The following is a 19,833-nucleotide window of genomic DNA, read 5'->3' on the forward strand; positions in this document are numbered from 1 at the left end:
TTCATCAGGAGTTAACATAGAGTCCTCGGGACTGGAAAATATTGCCCGAATTCCGGCAAATCGAGCCAAAGATGCTCAAAATCACGATGCGCCTAAGGCGGTCTCGGCTACTCGTTTACTCCGAAAATGAAGTGGGTCTATATTTCGGTTCTACAAGCTCGACACCGAGCGTGCTCTCCTTTTACCTGTGTCCATTTCACTAAGAACTAAGTCCATCAGGAGATAGTTTAGAATCCTCGAGACTGGAAGCTATCCTCCAAGTTTCGGCAAATTGAGCCATACTTTCTTAAAATTACGATAGGCGTACGGCAGTTTCGTTTACTCTTTCAGTCTTAAAATGAACTGGGGCTACATTTCGGCCAAGAAGCTCGACACCGAGCGTGCGCTCCTGTTACCTGTGACCATTTTACTGAAAACTAAGGCCATCAAGAGTTAGGGTAGAGTCCGCGGGACTGGAAAATATCCCCCAAGTTTTGGCATATCGAGCCATAGTGGCTAAAACTTTCGATGGGCTTAAGGCGGTTTCGTGTACACTTTCATTCTTAAAATAAAGTGGGGCTATATTTCGATTACAACCTGGAAACCGAGCGTGCGCTCCTTTTAGCCGTGTCAATTTCACTAAAAACCAAGGCATTCAGGAGTTTGTTTAGAGCTTCCGGGACTGGAAAACATCCCGCAAGTCCCAGGAAATCAAGCCGAAGTTCGACAAAATTACCATGCGCGTAAGGCGGTCCCGGCTACTCTTTCAGTCTTAAAGTGAAGTGGGGCTATATTTCGGCCCAGAAGCTCGAAAGTGAACGTTCAAAAGGTTTGGCTGTGTCCATTTCACTGAAAACCAAGGCCATCAGGAGTTAGTTTAGAGTGCCCGGGACTGGGAAATATCTCCCAAGTTCTGGGAAATCGAGCCGAAGTAGCTCTAAAACACGATGCGCGTAAGGCGGTCTCAGCTAGTCTTTCAGTCTTAAAGTGAAGTAGGGCTATGCTTCGGCCCAGAAGCTCAAAAGTGAGCGTTCAAAAAGTTGTGCTGTGTCCATTTCACTGCAAACCGAGGCAATCAGGAGTTAGTTTAGAGTCCCCGGTACCGAAAAATATCCCCCAGTTCCCGGGAAATTGAGCCAAAGTTGGTCAAAATCACGATGCGCGTAAGGCGGTCCCGGTTACTCTTTCATTCTTAAAGTGAACTGGGGCAATATTTCCCCCAGAAAGCTCGAAAGCGAGCGTTCAAAAAGTTGTGCTGTGTCCATTTCACTCCAGAGCAAGGCCATCAGGAGTTACTTTAGAGTTCGCGGGACTGGAAAATATCCCCCAAGTTCCGGGAAATTTAACCGAAGTTGGTCAAAATCACGACGCGCGTACGGCGGTCTCGGCTACTCTTTCAGTCTTAAAGTGAAGTGGAGCTATATTTCAGCCCAGAAGCTCAAAAGTGAGCGTTCAAAAAGTTTTGCTGTATCCATTTGACTGCAGACCAAGGACGTCGGGGGTCAGTTTAGAGTCCCCGGGGCTGGAAAATATCCCCCAAGTTCCGGGAAATTTAACCGAAGTTGGTCAAAATCACGACGCACGTACGGCGGTCTCGGTTACTCTTTCAGTCTTAAAGTGAATTGGGGCAATATTTCGGCCCAGAAGCTCGAAACTGAGTGTTTAAAAAGTTTTGCTGTGTCCATTTCACTGCAAAACGAGGCCATCACGACTTAGTTTAGCGTCAAAGGAACTGGAAATATGCCCCAAGTTACGGGAAATCCACCCGAAGTTAGTCAAAATCACCATGCGCTTAAGGGGGTCTCGGCTACTCTTTCAGTCTTAAGGTAAAGTGGGCTTAGATTTAACTCCAGATCTCGAAAGTAAGGGTTCAAAAATTTTTGTGTCTATTTCACTCACATCTTAGACAATCAGGAGTGAGACTGGAGACTTTGGGACTGGAAAATATCTCCCAAGTTTCGCCAGATCGAGCCGAAGATCCTCAAAATCACAATGCGCGTAAGGCGCTCCCGCCTACTCTTTCAGTCTTAAAAAGAAGTAGGGCTATATTTCGGCCAGCAAGCTCGAAAGTGCGCGTTCAAAAAGTGTTCCTGTGTCCATTTCACTGGAAACCAAGGCCATCAGGAGTTAGTTTAGAGTCTCCGGGACTGGAAAAAATCCCCCTATTTCCGGGGAATCGAGCCGAAGTATCCCAAAATCACGATGCGCGTATAGCGGTCTGGGTTACTCTTTCAGTCTTAAAGTTAAGTGGGGCTATATTTCGAGCCATAAGCTCGAAAGCGAGCTATCAAAAAGTTTTGCTGTGTCCACTTAACTGCAAACTAAGGCCATCGGAAGTTAGTTTAACTTCCCCGGGAATTGAAAATATTCGCCAACTTCCGTCAAATCGAGCCGAAGTTGGTCAAAATTACGATGCGCGTAAGGCGGTCTCGGCTACTCTTTCAGTCTTAAAGTGAAGTAGGACTATATTTCGGCCGAGAAGCTCGAAAGTGAGCGTTCAAAAAAATGTGCTGCGTCCATTTCACTTCAAACCAAGGCCATCAGCAGTTAGTTTAGAGTCCCCGGGACTGGAATATATCCCCGAAGTTCCGGGAAATCCAACGAAAGTTTGTCAAAATCACGATGCGCGTGAGACGGTCTCGGCTACTCTTTCAGTCTTAAAGTAAAGTGGGGCTATATTTCGGCCCAGAAGCTCGAAAGTGAACCTTTAAAAAGTTACGCTTTGTGTATTTCACTGCAAACCAAGGCCATCAGGAGTTAGTTTAAAGTCCCCCGGACTGGAAAATATCCCCCAAGTGGCGGGAAATCGAGCTGAACTGGGTCAAAATCACGATGCTCGTAAGGAGGTCTCGGCTACTATTTCAGTCTTAAAGTGAAGTACGGTTGTATTTCGGCCCAGAAGCTCGAAACTGAGCGTTCAAAAAGTTTTCCTGCGTCCATTTCACATCAAAGCAAGGCCATCAGGAGTTAGTTTAGAGTTCCCGGGACCTGAAAATATCGCCAAAATTCTAGAAAATCGACCGGAAGTTGCTCAAAATCACGATGCGCGTAAGGTGGTCTCGCCTACTGTTTCAGTCTCAAAGTGAAGTGGGGCTATATTTCATCCCAGAAGCTCGAAAATAAGCGTTCAAAAAGTGTTACCTTGTTCATTTCACTGCAAACCAAGGCCATCAGGAGTTAGTTTAGACTGCTCGGGACTGGAAAATATCGCCCAAGTTCGGGGAAATCCAGCCGAATTTCGTCAGAATCACGATGCGCGTAAGGCGGTCTCGGCTACTCTTTGATTCTTAAAGTGAACTGGGGCTATATTTCGGCCCAGAAGCTCGAAAGTGAAAGTTCAAAAAGTTTTGCTGTGTCCATTTCACCGCAAACCAAGCCACATCAGCAGATTGTTTACAGTGTCCGGAACATCAAAATATCCCCCAAGTCGCTGGAAATCGAGCCGAAGTTTGTCAACATCACGATGCGCGTAGTGCAGTCTCGGCTACTCTTTTAGTCTTAAAGTGACGTGGCTGTATATTTCGGCCCAGAAGCTCGAAAGTGAGCGTTCAAAAAGTTTTGCTCTCTCAATTTAACTGAAAACCAAGGCCATCATGAGTTAGTTTAGAGTCCGCGGGACTAAAAAGTATCCCTTAAGTGCTGGCAACTCAAGCCGAAGTTGGTCAAAATCACGATACGTCTAAGACGGTCTCGGCTACTATTTCAGTCTTAAAGTGAAGTGGGGCTATATTTCGCCCCAGAATTTCGAAAGTAAGCGTTCAAAAAAATTTGCTGTCTCCATTTCACTGCAGAGCAAGGCCATCAGGGGTTAGTTTAGAGTCGTTGGAACTTGAATATATCCCCGAAGTTTCGGGAAATCGAGCCGAAGTTGGTCAAAATCACGATGCGCGTAAGACGGTCTCGGCTACTCTTTCAGTCTTAAACTGAAGTGGGGCTATATTTCGGCTCAGAAGCCCGAAGGGGAGCGTTGAAAAAGTTTTGCTCTCTCCATTTCAATGAAAACCAAGGCAATCAGGAGTTACTTTACAGTCCCTGGTACCGGAAAATATTCCCCATTTCCTGGGAAATCGAGCCAAAGTTGGTCAAAATCACGATGCGCGTAAGGCAGTCTCGGCGGTTCTTTCATTCTTAAAGTGAACTCGGGCTATATTTCGGCCCAGAAGCTCGAAAGTGAAAGTTCAAAAAGTTTTGCTGTGTCCATTTCACCGCAAACCAAGCCACATCACGAGATAGTTTACAGTCTCCGGGACATCAAAATATCCCCCAAGTTCCGGGAAATCGAGCCGAAGTTTGTGAAAATCACGATGCGCGTAAAGCAGACTCGGCTACTCTTTTAGTCTTAAAGTGACGTGGCTGTATATTTTGGCCCAGAAGCTCGAAAGTGAGCGTTCAAAAAGTTATGCTGTGCCCATTTCACTGCAAAGCAAGGCCCTCAGGAAGTAGTTTACAGTCCCCGGAACTGGAAAATATCCTCCAAGTTCCGCGAAATCGAGACGATGTTGGTGAAAATAACGATTCGCGTAAGGCGGTCTCGGCTACTCTTTGAGTCTGAAGGTGAAGTAGGGTTATATTTCGGTCCAGAAGTTCGGAAGTGAGCGTTCAAGAAGTTTTCCTCTCTCAATTTCACTGAAAACCAAGGCCATCATGAGTTAGTTTAGAGTCCCCGGGAGTGGAAAATATCTTTTAAGTTCTGGCAACTCAAGCCGAAGTTGGTCAAAATCACGATGCGCCTAAGGCGGCCTCGGCTACTCTTTCAGTCTTAAAGTGAAGTGGGGCTATATTTCGGCCCAGAAGCTCAAAAGTGAGCTTCAAAAAGTTTTGCTGTAGCCATTTCAATGCAAACCAAGGCCATCAGGGGTTACTTAAGAGTCTTTGGGATTCGAAAATATCCCCCCAAGTTCAGGGAAATTTAGCCGAGGTTGGTCAAAATCACGGTGCGCGTGAGGCGGTGTCGCTTACTGTTTCAGTCTTAAAGTGAAGTGAGGCTTTATTCCTGGCCAGGAGCTTAAAAGTGAGCGTTCAAAAAGTTTCCCTGTGTTTATTTGACTGCAAACCTAAGCCATCAGGAGCTAGTTTAGAGTCCCCGGGCCTGGAAAATATCCCCCAACTTCCGGGAAATCGAGCCGAAGTTGGTCAAAATCACGATTTGCGTAAGGTAGTGTGGGCTACTCTTTCAGTCTTAGAGTGAAGTGGGGCTATATTTCGGGCAAGAAGCCCGAAAGTGAGCGTTCAAAAAGTTTTGCTGTGTTTATTTCACTGCAAACCAAGGCCATCAGGAGTTAGTTTAGCGTCCCCGGGACAAGAAAATATGCCCCAAGTTCCTGAGTATCGAGCTGAAGTTGGTCAAAATCAGGATGCTCCCAAAGCGGTTTCGGCTACCCTTTCAGTCTTAAAGTGAAGTGGGGCTATATTTCTGTCGAGAAGCTCGAAAGTGAGCGTTCAAAAAGCTTTGCTGTGTGCATTTCACTGCAAGCCAAAGCTATCAAAAGTTAGTTTATGGTTCCTGGGACGGGAAAATATTCCCCAAGTTCCGGGAAAGCGAGCCGAAGTTGATCAAAATCACGATGCGCGAAATGCGGTCTCGGCTACTGTTTCAGTCTTAAAGTAAAGTGTGGCTATATTTCGGCCCACAAGCTCGAAAGTGAGCGTTCAAAAAGTTTTCCTCTGTCCATTGTAATTGAAAGCAAGGCCATCAGGAGCTAGTTTAGAGTCCTCGGGACTGGAAAATATCCCCCAAGTTCCGAGAAATTGATCCGAAAATGGTCAAAATCACGATGCGCGTAAGGCGATCTCGGCTACTCTTTCAGTCTTAAAGTGAAGTGGGGCTATATTTCGGCCCAGAAGCTCCAAAGTGGGCGTTCAAAAATTTATGCTGTGCGCATTTCAGTGCAAACCAAGGCCATCCGGAGTTAGTTTAGAGTCCCCCGGACTGGAAAATATCCCAAACGTTGCGTGAAATCGAGCTGAACTTGGTTTAACTCACGATGCGCGTGAGGCGGTCTCGGCTACTATATCAGTCTGAAAATGAAGTGGGATTCTATTTCGGCCCAGAAGCTACAAAGAGAGTGTTCAAAAAGCTTTCCTTTGTCCATTTCACTGAAAACTAAGGCCATTAGGAGTTAGTTTAGAGTCCCCGGAAATGGAATATATCCCCCAAGTTCCGGGAAACCGACCCGAAGTTGGTCAAAATGACGATTTGCACAAGACGGTCTCGGCTACTCTTTCAGTCTTAAAGTGAAGTGGGGCTATATTTCGGGCCAGAAGCTCGAAAGTGAGTGTTTAAAAAGTTTTGCTCTGTCACTTTCAGGGCAAACCAAGGCCATCAGAAGTTAGTTCAGAGTCCCCGGGACTGGACAATATCCCCCAAGTCCCGGGAAATAGAGCCGAAGTTGATCAAATTCATGATGCGCGTAACGTGGTCTCGGCTACTGTGTCAGTCCTAAAGTGAAGTGTGGCTATATTTCGGCCCACAAGCTCGAAAGTGAGCGTTCAAAAAGTTTTGTTGTGTCCATTTCACTTCAAAACAAGGCCATCAGGACTTAGTTTAGCGTCCAAGGGACTGCAAAATATCCCCCAAGTTCCGGGAAATTCATTCGAAGTTCGTCAAAATTAAGATCCTCGTAAGGCGGTCTGATCTACTCTTTCAGTATTAAAGTAAAGTGGGGCTATATTTCTGCCCAGAAGCTGCAAAGTTGTGCTCTGTCCATTTCACTGAAAACCAAGGCCATCAGGAGTTACTGTAGAGTCCCTTTGACTGGAATATATCCCCCAAGTTTCGGGAAATAAGGGCGAAATTGGTCAAAATCACGATTCGCTCAAGACGGTCTCGCCTACTCTTTCAGTCTTAAAGTGAAATGGGGCTCTATTTCGGCCCAGAAGCTCGTGAGTGAGCGTTCAAAAAATTTCGCTGTGTCCATTTCACTGCAAACCAAGACAAGCAGAAGTTAGTTGAGAGTCCCCGGGACTGGAAAATATCCCCCAAGTTCCGGGAAATCAACCCGAAGTTTGTCAAAATCACGATGCAAGTAAGGCGGTCTCGGCTACTCTTTCAGTGTTAAAGTAATGGGGGGCTATATTTTGGCCCAGAAGCTCGAAATTGAGCGTTCAAAAAGTTTTGCTGGCTCCATTTTACTGCAAACCAAGGCCATCAGGATTTAGTTTAGAGTCCTCAGAACTGGAATATATCCCCTTAGTTGCGGCAAATCGAGCCGAAGTTGCTCAAAATCACGATGCACGTAAAGCGGTCTCGGCTACTCTTTTAGTCTTCAAGTGAAGTGGGGTTCTATTTCCGTCCATAAGCTCGAAAGTATGCGTTCACAAACTTTTTCTGTTTCCGTTTCACTGCAAACCAAGACCAGCACGAGTTAGTTTAGAGTCCCCGGGACTGGAAAATATTTCGCAAGTTCCAGGAAATCGAGCTGAAGTTGATCAAAATCACGATGCGCGAAACGTGTTCTCGGCTACTGTTTGAGTCTTAAAGTGAAGTATGGCTATATTTCGGCCCACAACCTCGAAAGTGAGCCTTCAAAAAGCTTTGCTGTGTCCATTTCACTGCAAAACAAGGCCATCGGCACCTAGTTTAGCGTCCAAGGGACTGGAAAATATCCCCCAAGCTCCGGGAAATCCACCCGAAGTTTGTCAAAATCACGATGCGCGTAATGCGGTCTCGGCTACTTTTTCAGTATTAAAGTAAAGTGGACTATATTTCGGCCCAGAAGCTTGAAGGTGAGCGTTGAAAAAGTTTTGCTGTCTCCATTTCACTGCAAACCAAGGCCATCAAGAGATAGTTTAGAGTCCCTGGGACTGGAAAATATCCCCCAAGTTCCGGAATATCGACTCGAAGTTCGTGAAAATCACGATACGCGCACGCCGCTCTCGGCTACTCTTTAAGTCGTAAGTGATGTGGGACTAAATTTCGGCCTAAGTTTCGGCCTAAGTTTTGGGACTAAATTTCGGCCCCAAGTTCCAGGAAAGCGAGCAGAAGTTGCTCAAAATCACGATGCGCGTAACGCGGTCTCGGCTACTGTTTCAGTCTTAAAGTGAAGTATGGCTATATTTCGGCCCACAACCTCGAAAGTGAGCCTTCAAAAGGCTTTGCTGTGTCCATTTCACTGCAAAACAAGGCCATCGGCACCTAGTTTAGCGTCCAACGGACTGGAAAATATTCCCCAAGCTCCGGGAAATCCACCCGAAGTTTGTCAAAATCACGATGCGCGTAAGGCGGTCTCGGCTACTTTTTCAGTATTAAAGTAAAGTGGGCTATATTTCGGCCCAGAAGCTTGAAGGTGAGCGTTGAAAAAGTTTTGCTGTCTCCATTTCACTGCAAACCAAGGCCATCAAGAGTTAGTTTAGAGTCCCTGGGACTGGAAAATATCCCCCAAGTTCCGGAATATCGACCCGAACTTGGTCAAGATCACGTTGCGCGCACGCTGGTCTCGGCTACTCTTTAAGTCGTAAGTGATGTGGGACTATATTTGGGCCTAAAAGCTCGAAAGTGTTCGTTCAAAAACTTGTGCTGTGTGAATTTCACTGCAAACCATGGCCATCAGGAGTTAGTTTAGAGTCCCCGGGATTGGAAAAGATTCCCCAACTTCCAGGAAAGCGAGCAGAAGTTGCTCAAAATCACGATGCGCGTAACGCGGTCTCGGCTACTGTTTCACTCTTAAAGTGAAGTGGAACTATATTTCGGCCCAGAAGCTAAAAAGTGAGCGTTCAAAAAGTTTTCCTGTGTCCATTTTACTGCAGACCACGGACGTCGGGGGTCAGTTTAGAGTCCCCGGGACTGGAAAATATCCCCCAAGTTCCAGGAAAGCCAGCAGACGTTGCTCAAAATCACGATGCGCGTAACGCGGTCTCGGCTACTGTTTCAGTCTTAAAGTGAAATGTGGCTATATTTAGGCCCACAAGCTCGAAAGTGAGGGTTCAAAAAGTTTTGCTGTGTCTATTTGACTGCAAACCAAGGCAATCAGGAGTTAGTTTAGAGTCCCCGGAACTGGAAAATATTCTCCAAGTTCCAGGAAATGGCGCCGAAGTTGATGAAAATTACGATGCGCGTAACGGGCTCTCGGTTATTCTTTCAGTCTTAAATTGAAGTAGGGCTATATTGCGGCACTGAAGCTCGAAGGTCAGCGTTCAGAATGCTTTGCTGTGTTCATTAAACTGCAAAGCAAGGTCATCGGGAGTTAGTTTAGCGTCCCCGAGACTTTAAATTATTCGCCAACTTGCGGGAAATCGAGCAAAAGTGGCCCAAAATCACGATGCGCGTAAGGCGGTCTCGGCTACTCTTTCAGTCTTAAAATTAAGGGGGGCTATATTTCGACCTAGAAGCTCGAGACCGGGCGTGCGCTAACTTTACCTGTGTCCATTTCACTGACATCTTAGGCCATCAGGAGTTAGTTTAGAGTCCTTGGGACTGGAAAATATTTCCCAAATTCTGGCAGATCGAGCCAAAGTTGCTCAAAATCACGATGCGGGTAAGGCGGTCTCCGCTACTCTTTCAGTCTTAAAATGAAGTGGGGCTATATTTCGGCCGAGAAGCTCAACACCGAGCGTGCGCTCCTTTTGCCGATGTACATATCACTCAAAGCTAAGTTCATCAGGAGTTAACATAGAGTCCGCGGGACTGGAAAATATTGCCCGAATTCCGGCAAATCGAGCCAAAGATGCTCAAAATCACGACGCGGGTAAGGCGGTCTCGGCTACTCGTTTACTCCGAAAATGAAGTTGGGCTATATTTCGGTTCTACAATCTCGACACCGAGCGTGCTCTCCTTCTACCTGTGTCCATTTCACTAAGAACTAAGTCCATCAGGAGATAGTTTAGAATCCTCGAGACTGGAAGCTATCCTCCAAGTTTCGGCAAATTGAGCCATACTTTCTTAAAATTACGATAGGCGTACGGCAGTTTCGTTTACTCTTTCAGTCTTAAAATGAACTGGGGCTACATTTCGGCCTAGAAGCTCGACACCGAGCGTCCCCTCCATTTACCTGTGACCATTTTACTGAAAACTAAGGCCATCAAGAGTTAGGGTAGAGTCCCCGGGACTGGAAACTATCCCCCAAGTTTTGGCATATCGAGCCGTAGTGGCTAAAAATTTCGATGGGCTTAAGGCGGTTTCGTGTACACTTTCAGTCTTAAAATAAAGTGGGGCTATATTTCGGCCTACAACCTGGAAACCGAGCGTGCGCTCCTTTTACCTGTGTCCATTTCACTAAAAAGCAAGGCAGTCAGGAGTTAGTTTAGAGCTTCCGGGACTGGAACATATCCCTCAAGTCCCAGGAAATCAAGCCGAAGTTCGACAAAATTACCATGCGCGTAAGGCGGTCCCGGCTACTCTTTCAATCTTAAAGTGAAGTGGGGCTATATTTCGGCCCAGAAGCTCGAAAGTGAACGTTCAAAAAGTTTGGCTGTGTCCATTTCACTGAAAACCAAGGCCATCAGGAATTAGTTCGAGTGCCCGGGACTGGGAATTATCTCCCAAGTTCCGGGAAATCGAGCCGAAGTAGCCCAAAATCACTATGCGCGTAAAGCGGTTTCGGCTAGTCTTTCAGTTTTAAACTGAAGTAGGGCTATGCTTCGGCCCAGAAGCTCAAAAGTGAGCGTTCAAAAAGTTGTGCTGTGTCCATTTCACTGCAAACCGAGGAAATCAGGAGTTAGTTTAGAGTCCCTGGTACCGGAAAATATAACGCATTTCCCGGGAAATCGAGCCAAAGTTGGTCAAAATCACGATGCGCGTAAGGCGGTCCCGGTTACTCTTTCATTCTTAAAGTGAACTGGGGCAATATTTTCCCGCAGAAGCTCGAAAGTGAGCGTTCAAAAAGTTGTGCTCTGTCCATTTCACTCCAGAGCAAGGCCATCAGGAGTTACTCTAGAGTCCGCGGGACTGGAAAATATCCCCCAAGTTCAAAGAAATCGAGCCGAAGTTGGTCAAACTTACGATGGGCGTAAGGCGGTGTCGGCTACTCTTTCACTCTTAAAGTGAAGTGGAGCTATATTTCGGCCCAGAAGCTCAAAAGTGAGCGTTCAAAAAGTTTTGCTGTGTCCATTTTACTGCAGACCAAGGACGTCGGGGGTCAGTTTAGAGTCCCCGGGACTGGAAAATATCCCCCAAGTTCCGGGAAATTTAACCGAAGTTGGTCAAAATCACGACGCGCGTACGGCGGTCTCAGCTACTCTTTCAGTCTTAAAGTGAATTGGGGCAATATTTCGGCCCAGAAGCTCGAAACTGAGTGTTTAAAAAGTTTCGCTGTGTCCATTTCACTGCAAAACAAGGCCATCACGACTTAATTTAGCGTCAAACGAACTGGAAATATCCCCCAAGTTACGGGAAATCCACCCGAAGTTAGTCAAAATCACCATGCGCTTAAGGGGGTCTCCGCTACTCTTTCAGTCTTAAGGTAAAGTGGGCTTAGATTTAACTCCAGAAGCTCGAAAGTAAGGGTTCAAAAATTTTTGTGTCTATTTCACTCACATCTTAGCCAATCAGGAGTGAGTTTAGAGACTTTGGGACTGGAAAATATCTCCCAAGTTTCGCCAGATCGAGCCGAAGATCCTAAAAATCACAATGCGCGTAAGGCGCTCCCGCCTACTCTTTCAGTCTTAAAAAGAAGTAGGGCTATATTTCGGCCAGCAAGCTCGAAAGTGCGCGTTCAAAAAGTGTTCGTCTGTCCATTTCACCGCAAACCAAGCCACATCAGCAGATTGTTTGCAGAGTCCGGGACATCAAAATATCCCCCAAGTCCCGGGAAATCGAGCTGAAGTTTGTGAAAATCACGATGCGCGTAAAGCAGTCTCGGCTACTCTTTTAGTCTTAAAGGGACGTGGCTCTATATTTTTGCCCAGAAGCTCGAAAGTGAGCGTTCAAAAAGTTTTGCTCTCTCAATTTAACTGTAAAACAAGGCCAGCATGAGTTAGTTTAGAGTGCGCGGGACTAAAAAATATCCCTTAACTTCTGGCAACTCAAGCCGAAGTTGGTCAAAATCACGATGCGTCTAAGACGGTCTCGGCTACTATTTCAGTCTTAAAGTGAAGTGGGGCTATATTTCAGCCCAGAATTTCGAAAGTAAGCATTCAAAAAAATTTGCTGTGTCCATTTCACTGCAGACCAAGGCCATCAGGGGTTAGTTTCGGGTCCTTGGAACATGAATATATCCTCGAAGTTTCGGGAAATCGAGCCAAAGTTGATTAAAATCACGATGCGCGTAAGACGGTCGCGGCTACTCTTTCAGTCTTAAAGTAAAGTGGGGAGCGTTGAAAAAGTTTTGCTCTCTCCATTTCAATGCAAACCAAGGCAATCACGAGTTACTTTAGAGTCCCTGGTACCGGAAAATATTCCCCATTTCCTGGGAAATCGAGCCAAAGTTGGTCAAAATCACGATGCGCGTAAGGTGGTCTCGGCTATTCTTTCATTCCTAAAGTGAATTCCGGCTATATTTCGGCCCAGAAGCTCGAAAGTGAAAGTTCAAAAAGTTTTGCTGTGTCCATTTCACCGCGAACCAAGCCACATCAGGAGATAGTTTACAGTCTCCGGGACATCAAAATATCCCCCTAGTTCCGGGAAATCGAGCCGAAGTTTGTGAAAATCACGATGCGCGTAAAGCAGACTCGGCTACTCTTTTAGTCTTAAAGTGACGTGACTTGTATATTTTGGCCCAGAAGCTCGAAAGTGAGCGTTCAAAAAGTTATGCTGTGCCCATTTCACTGCAAAGCAAGGCCCTCAGGAAGTAGTTTACAGTCCCCGGAACTGGAAAATATCCTGCAAGTTCCGCCAAATCGAGACGAAGTTGGTCAAAATAACGATTCGCGTCAGGCGGTCTCGGCTACTCTTTGAGTCTGAAGGTGAAGTAGGGTTATATTTCGGTCCAGAAGCTCGAAAGTGAGCGTTCAAAAAGTTTGCCTGTCTCAATTTCACTAAAAACCAAGGCCCTCATGAGTTAGTTTAGAGTCCCCGGGAGTGGAAAATATCTTTTAAGTTCTGGCAACTCAAGCCGAAGTTGGTCAAAATCACGATGCGCCTAAGGCGGCCTCGGCTACTCTTTCAGTCTTAAAGTGAAGTGGGGCTCTAATTCGGCCCAGAAGCTCCAAAGTGAGCGCTGCAAAAAATTTGCTGTGTCCATTTTACTGCAAACCAAGGCTATCAGGAGTTAGTTTAGAGTCCCCGGGACTACAATATATTTCCCAAGTTCCGGAAAATCGAGAAGACGTTGGTCAAAATCACGATGCGCGCAAGACGGTCTTGGCTAGTCTTTCAGTCTTAAGTGAAGTGGGGCTATATTTCGGCCCAGAAGCTCAAAAGTGAGCTTCAAAAAGTTTTGCTGTATCCATTTCAATGCAAACCAAGGCCATCAGGGGTTACTTAAGAGTCTTCGGGACTGGAAAATATCCCCCCAAGTTCAGGGAAACTTAGCCGAAGTTGGTCAAAATCACGGTGCGCGTTAGGCGGTCTCGCTTACTGTTTCAGTCTTAAAGTGAAGTGAGGCTTTATTCCTGGGCAGGAGCTTGAAAGTGAGCGTTCAAAAAGTTTCCCTGTGTTTATTTGACTGCAAACCAAAGCCATGAGGAGCTAGTTTAGAGTCCCCGGGACTGGAAAATATCCCCCAACTTCCGGGAAATCGAGCCGAAGTTGGTCAAAATCACGATTTGCGTAAGGTATTGTCAGCTACTCTTTCAGTCTTAGAGTAAAGTGGAGCTATATTTCGGGCAAGAAGCCCGAAAGTGAACGTTCAAAAAGTTTTGCTGTGTTCATTTCACTGCAAACCAAGGCCATCAGGAGTTAGTTTAGCGTCCCCGGGACAAGAAAATATGCCCCAAGGTCTGGGAAATTGAGCCGAGGTTGGTCAAAATCACGATGCCCCTGAAGTGGTCTCGGCTACTCTTTCTGTCTTAAAGTGAAGTGGGGCTATATTTCGGGCCAGAAGCCCGAGAGTGAGCGTTCAAAAAGTTTTCCTGTGTCCATTTCAGTGCAAACCAAGGCCATCAGGGGTTAGTTTAGAGTCCCCGGGACTGAAAATTATTGCCCAAGTTCCGGGGAATCGAACCGAAGTTGATCAAAAGCACGATGCGCGAAATCCTGTTTCGGCTACTGTTTCAGTCTTAAAGTGATGTGGTGTTATATTTCGGCCCAGAAGCCCGAAAGTGAGCGTTCAAAAAGTTTTGCTGTGTTCTTTGACTGAAAAACAAGGCCATCACGAGTTAGTTTAGCGTCCCTGGGACTGGAAAATATTCCCCACGTTCTGGTAAATCGAGCTGAAGTTGGTCAAAATCACGATGCTTCCAAAGCGGTCTCGGCTACCCTTTCACTCTTAAAGTCAAGTGGAGCTATATTTCTGTCCAGAAGCTCGAAAGTGAGCGTTCAAAAAGTTTTGCTGTGTGCATTTCACTGCAAACTAAAGCTATCAAAAGTTAGTTTAGAGTCCCCGGGACTGGAAAATATTCCCCAAGTTCCGGGAAAGCGAGCCGAAGTTGATCAAAATCACGATGCGCGAAATGCGGTCCCGGCTACTGTTTCAGTCTGAAAGTAAAGTGTGGCTATATTTCGGCCCACAAGCTCGAAACTGAGCGTTCAAAAAGTTTTACTGTGTCCATTTCACTGCAAAACAAGGCCATCAGGACTTAGTTTAGCGTCCATGGGACTGGAAAATGTTGCCTAAGTTCCGGGAGATCCACCCGAAGTTTGTCAAAATCACAATGCGCGTAAGGTGGGCTCGGTTACTCTTTAAGTCTTAAAGTAGAGTGGGGCTTTATCTCGGCCAGGAAGCTCGAAGGGGAGCGTTCAAAAAGTTTTGCTCTGTCCATTTCACTGCAAACCAAGGCCATGAGGAGTTAGTTTAGAGCTCGTGGGACTGGAAAATATCCCCCAAGTTCCGGAATATCGACCGGAAGTTTGTCAAACTCACGATGCGAGGAAGGCGGTCTCGGCTACTCTTTCAGTCTTAAGTGAAGTGGGGCTCTATTTCGGCCCACAAGCTCAAAGCTCAAAAAAAATTACTGTGTCTATTTCACTGCAAACCAAGGCTATCAGTAGTTAGTTTAGAGTCCCCGGGAGTGGAATGTGTTTCCCAAGTTTCGGAAAATCGAGAAGACGTTGGTCAAAATCACGATGCGCGTAAGACGGTCTCGGCTACTCTTTCAGTCTTAAAGTGAAGTGGGGTTATATTTCGGCCCAGAAGCTCAAAAGTGAGCGTTCAAAAAGTTTTGCTGTATCCATTTCAATGCAAACCAAGGCCATCAGGGGTTACTTAAGAGTCCTCGGGACTGGAAAATATCCCCCAAGTTCCGGTAAATCCAGCCGAAGTTGGTCAAAATCCCGATGTGCGTAAGGTGGTCTCGGCTACTCTTTCAGTCTTAAAGTGAAGTGGGGCTATATTTCGGCCCAGAAGCTCGAAAGTGAGTGTTTAAAAAGTTTTGCTCTGTCACTTTCAGTGCAAACCAAGGCCATCAGAAGTTAGTTTAGAGTCCCCGGGACTGGACAATATCCCCCAAGTCCCGGGAAATCGAGCCGAAGTTGATCAAAATCATGATGCGCGTAACGTGGTCTCGGCTACTGTGTCAGTCCTAAAGTGAAGTGTGGCTATATTTCGGCCAACAAGCTAGAAAGTGAGCGTTCAAAAAGTTTTGTTGTGTCCATTTCACTTCAAAACAAGGCAATCAGGACTAAGTTTAGCGTCCAAGGGACTGCAAAATATCCCCCAAGTTCCGGGAAATTCATTCGAACTTCGTCAAAATTACGATGCGCGTAAGGCGGTGTCATCTACTCTTTTAGTCTTAAAGTAAAGTGGGGCTATATTTCTACCCAGAAGCTGCAAAGTTGTGCTCTGTCCATTTCACTGAAAACCAAGGCCATCAGGAGTTACTGTAGAGTCCCTTTGACTGGAATATATCCCCCAAGTCTCGGGAAACAAACGCGAAATTGGTCAAAATCACGATTCGCTCAAGACGGTCTCGCCTACTCTTTCAGTTTTAAAGTAAAAAGGGGCTCTATTTCGGCCCAGAAGCTCGAGAGTGAGCGTTCAAAAACTTTCGCTGTGTCCATTTCACTGCAAACCAAGACAAGCAGGAGTTAGTTGAGAGTCCCCGGGACTGGAAAATATCCCCCAAGTTCCGGGAAATCAACCAGATGTTTGTCAAAATCACGATGCACGTAAGGCGGTCTCGGCTACTCTTTCAGTGTTAAAGTAATGGGGGGCTATATTTTGGCCCAGAAGCTCGAAATTGAGCGTTCAAAAAGTTTTGCTGGCTCCATTTTACTGCAAACCAAGGCCATCAGGAGTTAGTTTAGAGTCCTCAGAACTGGAATATATCCCCTTAGTTCCGGCAAATCGAGCCGAAGTTGCTCAAAATCACGATGCACGTAAAGCGGTCTCGGCTACTCTTTCAGTCTTCAAGTGAAGTGGGGTTCTATTTCGGTCCAGAAGCTCGAAAGTATGCGTTCAAAAACTTTTTCTGTTTCCGTTTCACTGCAAACCAAGACCAGCACGAGTTAGTTTAGAGTCCCCGGGACTGCAAAATATTTCGCAAGATCCGGGAAATCGAGCCGAAGTTGATCAAAATCACGATGCGCGAAACGTGTTCTCGGCTACTGTTTCAGTCTTAAAGTGAAGTATGGCTATATTTCGGCCCACAACCTCGAAAGTGAGCCTTCAAAAAGCTTTGCTGTGTCCATTTCACTGCAAAACAAGGCCATCGGCACCTAGTTTAGCGTCCAACGGACTGGAAAATATTCCCCAAGCTCCGGGAAATCCACCCGAAGTTTGTCAAAATCACGATGCGCGTAAGGCGGTCTCGGCTACTTTTTCAGTATTAAAGTAAAGTGGGCTATATTTCGGCCCAGAAGCTTGAAGGTGAGCGTTGAAAAAGTTTTGCTGTCTCCATTTCACTGCAAACCAAGGCCATCAAGAGTTAGTTTAGAGTCCCTGGGACTGGAAAATATCCCCCAAGTTCCGGAATATCGACCCGAACTTGGTCAAGATCACGTTGCGCGCACGCTGGTCTCGGCTACTCTTTAAGTCGTAAGTGATGTGGGACTATATTTGGGCCTAAAAGCTCGAAAGTGTTCGTTCAAAAACTTGTGCTGTGTGAATTTCACTACAAACCATGGCCATCAGGAGTTAGTTTAGAGTCCCCGGGATTGGAAAAGATTCCCCAACTTCCAGGAAAGCGAGCAGAAGTTGCTCAAAATCACGATGCGCGTAACGCGGTCTCGGCTACTGTTTCACTCTTAAAGTGAAGTGGAACTATATTTCGGCCCAGAAGCTAAAAAGTGAGCGTTCAAAAAGTTTTCCTGTGTCCATTTTACTGCAGACCACGGACGTCGGGGGTCAGTTTAGAGTCCCCGGGACTGGAAAATATCCCCCAAGTTCCAGGAAAGCCAGCAGACGTTGCTCAAAATCACGATGCGCGTAACGCGGTCTCGGCTACTGTTTCAGTCTTAAAGTGAAATGTGGCTATATTTAGGCCCACAAGCTCGAAAGTGAGGGTTCAAAAAGTTTTGCTGTGTCTATTTGACTGCAAACCAAGGCAATCAGGAGTTAGTTTAGAGTCCCCGGAACTGGAAAATATTCTCCAAGTTCCAGGAAATGGCGCCGAAGTTGATGAAAATTACGATGCGCGTAACGGGCTCTCGGTTAGTCGTTCAGTCTTAAATTTAAGTAGGGCTATATTGCGGCACTGAAGCTCGAAGGTCAGCGTTCAGAATGCTTTGCTGTGTTCATTAAACTGCAAACCAAGGTCATCGGGAGTTAGTTTAGCGTCCCCGGGACTTTAAATTATTCGCCAACTTGCGGGAAATCGAGCAAAAGTGGCCCAAAATCACGATGTGCGTAAGGCGGTCTCGGCTACTCTTTCAGTCTTAAAATGAAGTGGGGCTATATTTCGGCCGACAAGCTCAACACCGAGCGTGCGCTCCTTTTGCCTGTGTACATATCACTGAAAACTAAGTTCATCAGGAGTTAACATAGAGTCCTCGGGACTTGCAAATATTGCCCGAATTCCGGCAAATCGAGCCAAAGATGCTCAAAATCACGATGCGCCTAAGGCGGTCTCGGCTACTCGTTTACTCCGAAAATGAAGTGGGGCTATATTTCGGTTCTACAAGCTCGACACTGAGCGTGCTCTCCTTTTACCTGTGTCCATTTCACTAAGAACTAAGTCCATCAGGAGATAGTTTAGAATCCTCGAGACTGGAAGCTATCCTCCAAGTTTCGGCAAAATGAGCCATACTTTCTTAAAATTACTATAGGCGTACGGCAGTTTCGTTTACTCTTTCAGTCTTAAAATGAACTGGGGCTACATTTCGGCCTAGAAGCTCGACACCGAGCGTGCGCTCCTGTTACCTGTGACCATTTTACTGAAAAGTAAGGCCATCAAGAGTTAGGGTAGAGTCCCCGGGACTGGAAAATATCCCCCAAGTTTTGGCATATCGAGCCATTGTGGCTAAAAATTTCGATGCGCTTAAGGCGGTTTCGTGTACACTTTCAGTCTTAAAATAAAGTGGGGCTATATTTCGGCCTACAACTTGGAAACCGAGCGTGCGCTCCTTTTAGCCGTGTCCATTTCACTAAAAACCAAGGCATTCAGGAGTTAGTTTAGAGCTTAGGGGACTGGAAAATATCCCCCAAGTCCCAGGAAATCAAGCCGAAGTTCGACAAAATTACCATTCGCGTAGGGCGGGTCGGCTACTCTTTCAGTCTTAAAGTGAAGTGGGGCTATATTTCGGCCCAGAAGCTCGAAAGTGAACGTTCAAAAAGTTTGGCTGTGTCCATTTCACTGAAAACCAAGGCCATCAGGAATTAGTTTAGAGTGCCCGGGACTGGGAATTATCTCCCAAGTTCCGGGAAATCGAGCCGAAGTGGCCCAAAATCACGATGCGCGTAAGGCGGTCTCGGCTAGTCTTTCAGTCTTAAAGTGAAGTAGGGCTATGCTTCGGCCCAGAAGCTCAAAAGTGAGCGTTCAAAAAGTTGTGCTGTGTCCATTTCACTGCAAACCGAGGAAATCAGGAGTTAGTTTAGAGTCCCCAGTACCGGAATTTATCCCCCATTTCCCGGGAAATCGAGCCAAAGTTGGTCAAAATCACGATGCGCGTAAGGTAGTGCCGGTTACTCTTTCATTCTTAAAGTGAACTGGGGCAATATTTCCCACCAGAAGCTCGAAACTGAGCGTTCAAAAAGTTGTGCTGTGTCCATTTCACTCCAGAGCAAGGCCATCAGGAGTTACTTTAGAGTTCGCGGGACTGGAAAATATCCCCCAAGTTCCGAGAAATCGAGCCGAAGTTGGTCAAAATTACGATGGGCGTAAGGCGGTGTCGGCTACTCTTTCACTCTTAAAGTGAAGTGGAGCTATATTTCGGCCCAGAAGCTCAAAAGTGAGCGTTCAAAAAGTTTTGCTGTATCCATTTTACTCCAGACCAAGGACGTCGGGGGTCAGGTTAGGGTCCCCGGGACTGGAAAATATCCCCCAAGTTCCGGGAAATTTTACCGAAGTTGGTCAAAATCACGATGCGCGTACGGCGATCTCGGCTACTCTTTCAGTCTTAAAGTGAATTGGGGCAATATTTCGGCCCAGAAGCTCGAAACTGAGTGTTTAAAACGTTTTGCTGTCTCCATTTCACTGCAAAACAAGGCCATCACGACTTAGTTTAGCGTCAAAGGAACTGGAAATATCCCCCAAGTTCCGGGAAATCCACCCGAAGTTAGTCAAAATCACCATGCGCTTAAGGGGGTCTCGGCTACTCTTTCAGTCTTAAGGTAAAGTGGGCTTAGATTTAACTCCAGAAGCTCGAAAGTAAGGGTTCAAAAATTTTTGTGTCTATTTCACTCACATCTTAGACAATCAGGAGTGGGCTTAGAGACTTTGGGACTG

The sequence above is a fragment of the Orbicella franksi genome, chromosome 9, assembly GCF_964199315.1.
Source record: "Orbicella franksi chromosome 9, jaOrbFran1.1, whole genome shotgun sequence".
Taxonomy (NCBI): Eukaryota; Metazoa; Cnidaria; class Anthozoa; order Scleractinia; family Merulinidae; genus Orbicella; species Orbicella franksi.